The 12,212-nt window shown below is 26.7% G+C and overlaps 1 protein-coding gene and 3 pseudogenes across 1 annotated transcript in view; 1 reads left to right on the top strand and 3 right to left on the bottom strand.

The window, feature by feature from the left end:
* Positions 1-12,212, bottom strand: part of LOC142317499 (lachesin-like) — a 345,180-nt gene that overhangs the window by 274,962 nt on the left and 58,006 nt on the right. The gene's annotated exons all lie outside the window — the stretch shown is intronic.
* On the top strand, positions 6,268-7,517 carry LOC142317870 (NADH-ubiquinone oxidoreductase chain 5-like; annotated as a pseudogene).
* Positions 8,575-9,753, bottom strand: LOC142318501 (cytochrome c oxidase subunit 3-like; annotated as a pseudogene).
* On the bottom strand, positions 10,299-11,025 carry LOC142317871 (cytochrome c oxidase subunit 2-like; annotated as a pseudogene).

Below are 12,212 nucleotides of genomic sequence, written 5' to 3'. Positions count from 1 at the left end.
GGGTAAGTTTTGCAGTCAACGAGTTGATTTCTAAATCTTTGCTTAACCATGATATAATCTATCTGATACCTTGCAGTATTGCGTGGCTTTTTCCAAGTATATATTCTTCTATTATGATTTTTAAATTGGGTGTTGGCAATTACTAAATTATACTTCGTGAAAAACTCTATAAGTCGGTCCCCTCTTTCATTCCTTTTACCTAGCCTGTATTCACCTTCCTTGCCTTTTCCTTCCTTGCCTTGGATATGCCTGGATATTTCCTTCCTTGTCTTTTCCAATGCTTGCATTCCAATCTCCAACTATTATTAAATTTTCATCTCCTTTTACGTGTTTAATTGCTTCATCAATCTCTTCATATACACACTCTACCTCATCATCAACATGGGCGCTTGTAGGCATATAGACGTTAACAATTGTTGTCGGTTTAGGTTTTGATTTTATCCTTATTACAATGATTCTATCGCTATGCGTCTTGAAATACTCCACTCTCCTCCCTATCTTCTTGTTCATCACGAGACCTACTCCTGCCTGCCCATTATTTGATGCTGAGTTAATTACTCTAAAATTACCTGTCAAAAAGTCGCCTTCTTCTTCCCACCAAACCTCACTAATTCCTACTATATCCGCCTTCATCCTACGCATTTCCCTTTTTAGAGGAAAAGTTAAAAAAACAAAAAAATATGCTTATAAAGATAGGTAGACTAAGCCAACAGTACACTTGTGTAAGGCAAGATACTTAGTAAACTAATCTTATTTCATACTTTAAATTGACTTTCTGACACAGATATAAAGGGAAAAAAGTTCATTAGACGTTCACAATTCATGTATTGGTGCGCTGTTTGGTGTTAAAATTTTATATGATCTCAGGATTTGCTGGAAAGTGAGAATTTACTGCTTTCTTTCTAACAAACACTGGTCTTCTTTATAAGTAGTTAAGCTGCTAATTGTTTAGTGACACAGCTCAATGGATTTCTTTTTAATAAGATAACTGACTATTATATTAACATCCTAGCCCATTTCGGCATTGTGTCTCAGTTTCTTAATAATTAATGAAACATTTCCTGATGTATCTGAAAAAAAATCTGAACCACATGATTTCCTTATACGCCTATTAAATTATATATACACAGTTTTTTAAAATGAAAAGTACATAAAATTTTACTTCATTAATAACTTCTGGTATTTTATCATAATTTTTTTTTATTGTTATTATTGAATTATTATTTATTGTAATTTTTTTTACAATCAGAGGTTAATAATTTTATTAATAAATTTAAATTAAACAAAAAAGTAAAAAAAGAAGATGAACTCCGATTTGAACCGATGTGCCTTCCCCTTATAAGATCAAAATATTTGGTTTGTGTTGAAAATAAGTACATAATACGTCGTTGAAAAGCTCTCAATGAGTAATAAGCCCTCAACAAAAAAATCCATAATTCAAATATTTTTGGATTTTGAGCTTTTTTGGACACTTATGGTTTAGTTGATTGCAAGGGAGGTGCACAACTAGATGTTACAACAGTCCTAAATCCAAAATTTCAACATCCTACGGCTAATTGTTTTTGAGTTATACGAGATACATACGTATGAGACAGACGTACAGACGTCACGCCGAAACTAGTCAAAATGGATTCCAGGTTGGTCAAAATGGATATTTCCGTTCAAATCTGAAAACCGAAATTTTTCGCGATCATAATACTTCCTTTACTTCGTACAAGGAAATAAAAACGAAATAAACTTTTTTGTGCACTGCACTTGCTGCTCTGACACAGACTGAGTATCAACTTCACCTATTCTCACTGTAGTGTTGGCTGTGATAGTTCAGTGATCTGGTCGGGTAACCTTACATAAAGGAGTAGGTAATTAAAAATCAAAATAAATGGTTGTGCTATTTGTCTAGAATACTTCTGGATTATAATTACGACCTACTCACTACACAATAGCAAGGATCACTACATATAGGTATCGTTTGAACGTAACGGAACACAAACCGACAACGTTAGACGAATACCCGGTGATGCTTTATTCGAAATGAGTAAGCCTCTTCTTAAAGTTCTTCATACTACTCCTATACATCAGATTTCCTTCAGTAAGAGTCAATTGTCTTAAATGGTGCCGTTTGGAAATTTTTTACGGATGAAGTTAATGAAACTAATAAATAAAGTAGAAGCAAAATAAATAGTTATTTTTTTGTAAAAACGTAAATAAATTACATGTAGTGAGAAAAAATAGAACAGCATATGACATTTAGCTCTCATGCACTAAAAATAAAGAGCAATTGGGCAGTGTTTATAGGTGTAAATTAGCTGAAGAATTAACGCACCGCTTGTCTTGTCATTGTGGAAGTTTATCGTTTAGTTCATTTGACGCTTTTTATTCTCTACTTTAATGAACGTACCAAAACACGCACGTTACAGCTATAATAGACTAATAGACTAGGCCAAAGAAAAACGAAGTGAAAATGCTTCACAATTATCTCAGCGATATATATTTATACAGGTTATTTACTTGAGCTATATATGTTCTTAATTATCAGGCGTAGAATATTTCACCCTTCTTCCAAACAGAGATTTATTAAATTTTAGTCAAAACCTTTTACCACTAATATCTTTACGTTCACTAATAAGTGAACGCAGATGTAACCAGACAATACTTGTTACACAAAATTGAGCAATATTATTTTTACTATCGATCACTTTTCTACTTCATTTATTTAGATTAGTATCTGTATTATTGTATTATATTATTTAGTTTTACATATATTACGTTACCTAGAAACTAGGTACCGAGGATGACAAGTGTATTTAGAAGGGAATGAGCCAGTCAGAAGTTAAGTGACAGAGTTAAAATTCCAGACGTCCATTTGCAATGTAGCATTACTTTTTTTGTTTCGTAAAATTCCGTCTTTTATGAATATTCCAAATTTTGAAATATTAAAAAGAAAAGACTTGTGACCATAAATTATTTAAATTAAATTGATAACGTTCAGTAGAACATAAGGAGACGTAGAACAGCAGAACGATCTCTTTGGTTAACTGATGAAATTAATAGAAGATGAGAGAAACGTAGCTAAGAACTATGAGTATAGCAGAGATTAAAGAAGAAAAAATTTGTCATATGAAGACCTTTTTTCCTATTTAGCCTCCGCCAGGAGGCTAAACTTCAGCGGATGAATGGGGATGACGTGAATGAGTGTAGTATTGTACAACTGTAAGTGAATTGTAATCTTGTACAGTCTCAGATCGACCATTTCTGAGATGTGAGGTTAATTGAAACCCGATCACCAAAGAACACCGGTATCCACAATCAAGTATTCAAAACCGTATAAAAGTAACTACCTTTACTAGGATTTGAACGCTGGAACTCTCGACTTCGAAATAAGCTGATTTGCGAAGACGCGTTCACCACTAAACCAACCCGGTGGGTGTCATATTAAGACCTGGTTGAATGAAACAATAATAATGATAATGAACCACAAAAGAGGGAAACACACATACATACACACATAAATTTAATTTAATTTATAACGTAATTTATTTATAAACTTAATAATTAAGGTATTAAATAATTACGAAAATGCTATAAAAAAAAGTCATTAAAATTCTGTGCTCAATATAGAGGTTTTACCAACAAATACATCGCGGACAAATCTGACAACATTATTAAAATAAAAAAAATAAAGGTTCATATTCATAGAGGTAATGAAGTTATCACTTTATTAAACATAAAATGGAAGAGAGACATAAATTTCTTTTCGAAAGATTGGAAATTCTTTATAGAAAACTAACAATATAAGAATACTAGGATTACTATATAATGATTTCTCTTGAAATAATATAGTGAAAGTATGTAAAAACGAAATAAATAATCGGACAGTATTGCCCGTCAAAGGGCAATTTTTCTTGTTAATAATAACTTATTAATAACAATAATAATAATAACAATAATTTTTCTTGTTGATTTTTCTTCAGTTAATTCGGTTATTATTTCTTTTATTTCATTGAGTTTAGTAGTTATTTCTGTTGTTGGGTCTATGTTTCTAATAACAATAGAGGTTAATATTACTAGTGTTCATATTAAAAAAATTTTTTTTCTTGGTTTGAATTTTTCATTTGATGCGATTCTTGATATGTATATAAATATAATTATTAGTCCTCCTACTGTTGTTAAAAATATAATATAGAGATATCATGATGATTTAATTATTATTGAATTATTTCTGCACATCAAGGCTGTTTGAAAAATTATTATTGATCCTAGTGATATGGGGTGTTTAAGTATTGGAGATACAATAATGTTTGATAAAATTAAATATTTTGTGAAAATTCAGTAAGTATTTTAATATAAAATATTAGTTTTGGATACTAAAGATGATTTTTTCTTTACTGATTTTGTTTAGATAAATTTTTTTTAAATTATGATTTACAAGATCATTGTTTTTTTTAAACTATCCTAAACTTGACTTATGATAATTACTTATTTTTTTGGTTACTTTTTTAGATTAATTATTTTTTTATTTGTTCGTAGGCATTTTCTTTTATGTCTTTTGGGGCTTGAATATTTATTACTTTATTCTTTTTTTTTTATTTTTGGTTTTATAGGTTATTTTGATTTTGATTATTATTTTTTAGTTATTTATTTGGTGTTTGGTGTTTGTGATGGTGTTTTAGGACTTTCTTTATTGGTTTTTTTAATTCGTAATTCTAGAAGAGATTATTTAGATAGATTAACCTTATGTTAAAATTTATTTTTTTCTTTTTTCTTTGATCCTTTTTTGTGTATTAAATAATTGATTTGTTTATTTAGTGGGTTTGTTTATGTTTTTTTTTTTTTTTTTTTTTGATTTTTTTGTTTCTATTTCTTATTTTTTTATAATTGATAGGATTTCATATATTTTTTGTTGCTTGAGAATTTGAATTTTTATTGTTGTTTTATTATCTGTTTATTTACATTATTATTTTGATTTGTTGTCTAAGATTTATATTTTTTGTTTTCATTTTTTATTATTTTTTTTGTTTTTGGATTTTATTGTTATTGATTTTTTTTATTTTTATTTTTTCTTTGAGTGTAGATTGATTCCTTTATTTTTATTAATTTTTGGGTGAGGTTATCAGCCTGAACGTTTAAGTGCGGGATTTTTTTTAATTTTTTATACTCTTTTTGGTTCTTTTCCTTTTTTATTTAGAATTTTTTATTTGAATAGTTTTTATGGTTATTTTAATTATTTATTTTTTGATTTTTTGCTGAATAATTATTTAATGTTTATTATTTTATTCTCTTTTTTGATTAAGTTTCCTTTATTTGGATTTCACTTGTGGTTGCCCAGGGCTCATGTTGAGGCACCTACTTCGGGTTCTATAATTTTAGCTGGTGTAATATTAAAGCTTGGTGGTTATGGTTTTATTCGTTGTTTAAGTTATATTTATTATTTTTTATTTAATTATGGTTATTTTTTTGTTAGTATTTGTTTATTTGGATGTTTTTTTGTAAGAATATTCTGTATAGTTCAAAGAGATTTAAAGGTGCTTGTTGCTTATTCTTCTGTTTGTCATATAAGCTTGGTTATTTGTGGATTATTTACTATATCTGGTCTTGGATTTATTGGTTCATTATCTTTTATAGTTGCTCATGCCTTTGTTTCATCTGGTCTTTTTTTTTTAATTGGTATTATTTATGATCGGTTAGGAAGCCGAAGATTCTTTATTGTTAAGGGTTTACTTAATTATTTACCTTCACTTAGTTTCTTTTGATTTTTGTTTTGTGTTATGAATATATCTTGTCCTCCTAGATTGAATTTATTTTCTGAAATTTGTTTAATTATTTCTATTTTGAGATGAAGATTTTTTTCAGTTATTTTTTTGATGTTTATTTTATTTTTTTCTGCTTGTTATAGAGTGATAATTTTTTCTTTAACTCAGCATGGTTTATATTCTGGTGATTTAATTTTAATTAATTCTTGTTGTGTTCGTGAATTTTATATTCTTCTTCTTCATTGTTTTCCCATCTTTTATATAATGTTTGACTTATTTTTTTTTTTTATTTTGCTTATTTATTTTAATTTAAAATTTTGATTTGTGATGTCAAAGATCTTTTTGAGGATAGGCTATGTTTTTCTGCTACAATCTTTTTTTTTTTTTTTTTTTTTTTTTTTTTTTTTTTTTTTTTTTTTTGGTATTTATTTGTTTGAGTATAATCTTGTTTTTTTTTTTGAGTGATTATTTTTTTTTTTAATTCTTTTTCTATAAGTTTAATTTTTTTTTTTTGATTGAATTTCTTGTTTTTTATGTCTTTTGTATTTTTAATTAGAGGTTGTGTTTTATTTTATAGTTTAGGTTATATGAAGGGTGACTTAAATTTAATTCGTTTTTACTATCTGGTTTTTATATTTATTTTAAGTATGGTTTTTTTTATTTTAATACCTGATTTTATTTGTTTATTGTTGGGTTGAGATGGTTTGGGACTGGTCTCTTATTGTTTAGTTATTTATTATCAAAATAGAGTTTCTTTGTATTCTGGTCTTATTACTTTGTTAATAAATCGTGTTGGAGATGTATTTTTAATTTTGTGTTTGGGTTTATTTATAAATTTTGGTTCCTTTCATTATATTTTTTATATTAATTTTTTTAATAATGATTTTATTATTTTGGTTTATTTAGTTTTATTTGCTTCTTTTACTAAAAGTGCTCAGTTTCCGTTTTGTGTTTGGTTACCTTCGGCCATAGCAGCTCCTACTCCTGTTTCTTCTTTAGTTCATTCTTCTACTTTAGTAACTTCTGGTGTTTATTTAATTATTCGTTTTAATTATTTTATTTTATTTTGTGATACTTATTTTTTAATAGTTATTTCTTTGATTACCATAGTTTTATCTGGATTTGCTGCTTGTTTAGAAAATGATTTAAAAAAGATTATTGCTTTTTCTACTCTTAGACAGTTAGGATTTATATTTTTTACTCTTTCTTTGGGTTCTTTAACTCTTTGTTTTATTCATTTGTTGATTCATGCTTTGTTTAAGTCTTTACTTTTTTTGTGTTCTGGAATTTTTATTCATTGTTTTTTAGGAAGTCAAGATATTCGATTTATAGGTGGATTGGTAAAGCAATGTCCTTATGTAAGTTCAGCATTTTTTGTTTCTTTAATTTGTTTATGTGGGTTTCCTTTTTTTTCTGGATTTTACTCTAAGGATTTTATTTTAGAGTTTTTTTTTTTGTTTAATTATAGAATTTTTTTTTTTTTTTTTTTTTGTTTTTTTTTGTTGGTGTTACTTTTATTTATAGTTTGCGTTTAATTTATTATTTATTTTCTTCTAATTCTTTTTTTTTTCCTTATATTAATTTTTGCTACAGTTTTTTTATAAATATTTCTCTTCTTTTTTTATATTTTTCTTGTTTATTTGTTGGTTCTTTTATATTTTGATTATTTGAGGATGATTTTTTTTTTGTTTTGTCTTTTGATTTTAAGTTAATTCCTTTATTATTTTTTTTTTTTTTTTTTTTTTTTGGTTTATGATGTTTTAAGTTTTTTATATTTTTATTTTGGTTTAATTTATTTTTATTTTTTTAGTTCTATATGATTTTTAAGATTTTATTCTTCAGGTTTTTTTTTAAATCGTTTTTTTAGTTTTTGTTATTTTAGTTATAGATTAGTTGATTCTGGTTCGATGGAATATTTTGTTTCAGGTGGTTTAGTTGGATTTTTTCGATGGTTAGGTTTTTTTTTTGATAGGTTTACTTTAAATATTCTTAAGTTTTATTTTTTTTTTTTTTTTTTTTTTTTTTTTTGTTTTTTTTTTTTTGTTTAGATAGCTTAATTAAAAGCCTAACATTGAAATTGTTATTATGAATTTTTTCTCTGGACATTTATAAAATTTATTTATTTATACATTGAAAGTGTATTGTTTTTTTTAAACTATATAAATAAGAATAAAGTGAATACACTTGAAAGGTAGTTAGCGGCTCCTTTTCTTTTTATTCTTTTAACTGGATATAATCAATTTTTTCATTAACAGTGAATAGCTTCTATTTAGCTTCAGTTAAATTGAGTATGAGGATTATCCTTAAATTTAAGTCGAAATTAATTGTAATTTTACTTCTTTACTCTGTTAAGAGAAATTGATTATTCAATAATTTTTATTTGCAAAGTAAATGTTATATTTAACTATTCTCCTTAATTTCTTCATTCTAGTATTCCTATTTTCCATTCATGTATAAGTCCTAAGATTAGAATTAGGATTGTAATTGTTGATGAAATTAGTCATTCTTCTATAATTATTATTTTTGTTGAGAATATTGGTATAATCATTGAAATTTCAATGTCAAAGATTAGGAAGATTGTTGCAATTAGAAAGAAGTGAGTAGAAAATGATTTTCGTGTGGATGATATTTTTGAGAATCCGCATTCAAATGGTGAATTTTTTTCTCGTCTTATTTTATTCTTTTTAGAAATTATTATTGTAAATATTATTATTATGGTAATGATTAGTCTTAGTGAAATTATTGTTATTGTAATTTTAATTATCTTTTTAATTTTATTTAATCTATTAGTTGGAGGCTAATTATACTTTTTGTACTAAAAAGATTATTATTTTCCTCATCAGTAAATTGAAAGGTATAGGAATAATCAGATTACGTCTACGAAATGTCAGTATCAGATTGCTGATTCTAGGCCTAGGTGATGACTGGCTGAAAAATGTATTTTTATACATCGTACTATTGATACTATGATGAAGGTTGTTCCTACGATTACGTGGATTCCGTGGAATCCTGTAGTTAGGAAGAATGATGATCCATAAATTGAATCTGCTATTGTGAATGTTGATTGCTGATATTCTCATTTTTGTAAAAATGTAAAGTATAATCCTAAAATGATAGTCAGTATTAATGATTTATTTGATATTGATAATTTATTTAATAGGATTCTGTGATGTGCTCATGTTACTGTAATTCCTGATGAGATTAAAATAATTGTATTTAATAGTGGAACTTCTATAGGGTTAAATGGTTTAATAGATTTTGGTGGTCAATTTATTCCGATTTCAATTGATGGTGATAGTCTTGAGTGAAAAAATATTCAGAAGAATGATGCAAAGAATATTATTTCTGAGATAATGAATATAATTATTCCTATTTTTATTAGTGATTTTACTTTTTTTGTATGGTTTCCTTGAAATGTTGCTTCTCGTGTAATGTCTCGTCATCATAATATTATTGTTATTGTTGATAAGGTTAATCCTAATATTATTAATCTGTATTCTTTTGTCTGAGTTCATTTTACAGTTCCTGTTAATAGTGTTATTACGTTTATTGATAGTATGATTGGTCAAGGTCTTTTTGTTACTATGTGAAATGGGTGATTTTTTTTCATAAGGTACTTCTCTAGAATAAAGAGTTACAAGTGTTGCAAATACATATGCTTGAATTATTGAAATTGCTGTTTCAAATGCTGTTAAGGTTATTTGAATTGGTATAATGAATACTAATATTTTAATAGATGATGTATTTCCTAATAGAGTTATTAATAGGTGTCCTGCAATTATATTGGCAGTCAATCGTACTGCTAGTGAGATTGGTCGAATTAGGTTTCCTGTAGTTTCAATTATAATTATTATTGGTGAAATAGCTGAGGGTGTTCCTTTTGGGAGTATATGTTTAAATATTTCATTTGTGAAGTTTTTTCATCTGTAAATTGTAATTATGATTCATCTTGGTAATGCAATTGATATAGATACTACTAAGTGACTTGTTGATGTAAATACATAAGGGATTAATCCTATTATATTTCTGATTATGATAAATATAAAGATTGATATTACTATGATTAAGATTTCTTTTTGGTGAGTTATTAATTTAAATTCATTTATTAATTTTTTTTCTATTATTTTTATTATTATATTTATTCGAGATTTTTTTGTTCAGTATCATTTTGGTAAAATTACTGTTGTTATTATTATAATAATTCAATTTCTTTGTAAAAGTTTAGTTATTGGATCAAATGTTGAAAATAGTCTGGTTATCATTTTCAGTTAATATTTAATTTTCTTTTTTTTTTGTTATTTTTTTTATTTGTATTTAGGTTAGTTATAAAGAATAATTTTGTTATATTTATTATGATTGTGGCTGTTGTTATTATTAATATGATGTTTCATATAATTGGTGATATTTGAGGAATCAAGATGCACATAGAATGTATTTTTTATTTGACAGTTAAATGTTTTTTTTTAAACTAGCTTCTTTCATTAAGAGTATTCGATGTTTACTATATTTTGGTTTAAGAGACCATTACTTTCTTTCAGTCACTTAATGTTTATTAATTTTATGTTTTTATTCATTTAATGAATGATTTTATGTTAATTCTTTCTATGGTGATTGGTATAAATCTGTGATTTATTCCGCAGATTTCTGAGCATTGTCCAAAGAATACTCCTGGATTTTTAGTTATTAGTCTGATTTGATTAAGTCGTCCTGGGATTGCATCTATTTTTACTCCTATTGATGGGATTGTTCAAGAGTGGATTACGTCAGAAGATGAAACAATTATTCGAATTTGTGTTGAGAATGGGATAACTATTCGGTTGTCTACTTCAATTAATCGAAATGAAGGTAATTCTGTTTGTGGTTTTATGTATGATTCAAATTCTATTTTTTTAGAGTCTGAATATTCATATGATCAATATCATTGATGTCCAATTGTTTTAATAGTAATTGATGGTTTAATTACTTCTTCTATTAGGTATAAGGTTTTAATTGATGGGATGGCGATAAAGATTAAGATAATTGCTGGTATTGTTGTTCAAATTGTTTCTATTAATTGATTTTCTGTTAATATATTATTTGATAATTTATTTTTTGTTATTGTTGCTATTATGATTGTTACTGTGACTGTAATAGATAATAGAATTATTATGGTATGATCATGGAAATTTAATAGTTGTTCTATAATTGGTCTGGCTCTATTAATTATGTTAAATTTTATTAATGATGATATTTCTAAGGAAATTTTTTTTAATTTATTAATGAATTTTAAGTTCATGGCAATTTTCTGCCACTCTTAGAATGGCTTAGTTACTAGTGGTAATTCATTAAAAGAGTGTTCTGGGGGTGGTGTAATTGAAAATCATTCAATTGAGGATGATTTATTATTTTTAAAGATTGTAATACGTTTAAATGCTATTGCTTCTCACATAATGAATATAAATATTATAATTCTGATTATTGAAATTAATGATCCCATTGATGAGATTGCGTTTCATGTTATATAGTTGTCGGGGTAATCTGAGTATCGTCGTGGTATTCCGGCTAGTCCTAAAAAGTGTTGTGGAAAGAATGTTAAATTTACTCCTAGAAATATGGCTGAGAATTGAATTTTTAATCATTTTTTATTTATTCTTATACCTGTTATTAGTGGGAATCAGTGAATAATTCTTGCTATAATTGCAAATACTGCTCCTATTGATAATACGTAGAGAAAGTGAGCTACAACATAGTATGTATCATGTAAAATTACGTCAATTGAAGAGTTGGCTAGGATTACTCCTGTTAATCCTCCAATAGTGAATAGAAAAACAAATCCTATAGATCAAATTATTTGGGGTGATTTTTTTTTTGTTATTCCTTGTATAGTGGCTATTCATCTAAAGATTTTAATTCCTGTTGGTACTGCAATAATTATAGTTGCAGAGGTAAAATATGCTCGTGTGTCAATATCTATACCTACAGTAAATATGTGGTGTGCTCATACAATAAATCCTAAAATACCGATTGCTAGTATTGCATAGATTATTCCTAGATGTCCAAATGTTATTATTTTTCCTCTTTCATTTGTAATAATATGTGAGATTAATCCGAATCCTGGTAAAATTAAAATATATACTTCTGGATGTCCAAAGAATCAGAATAAGTGTTGATATAAAATTGGGTCTCCTCCACCCGTGGGGTCAAAAAATGAGGTATTAAAGTTTCGATCTGTTAGTAGTATTGTAATTGCTCCAGCTAGTACTGGTAATGATACTAGTAGTAAAACTGCTGTAATTAGGACTGATCAACAGAAAAGGGGTATTTTTTCTATAGTTATTCCTTTTGGCCGTATATTTATTGTTGTTGAAATGAAATTGATTGCTCCTATGATTGATCTTAAACCTGCGATGTGAAGTGAAAAAATAGTTAGGTCTACTGAAGGTCCTGAATGTGCAATTTGGGCTGAGAGAGGGGGGTAAACAG

The sequence above is a fragment of the Lycorma delicatula genome, chromosome 1, assembly GCF_047948215.1.
Source record: "Lycorma delicatula isolate Av1 chromosome 1, ASM4794821v1, whole genome shotgun sequence".
Classification (NCBI taxonomy): domain Eukaryota; kingdom Metazoa; phylum Arthropoda; class Insecta; order Hemiptera; family Fulgoridae; genus Lycorma; species Lycorma delicatula.
Note: the sequence above shows the minus strand (reverse complement) of the source record. Positions and strands in the feature narration are given on the sequence as shown.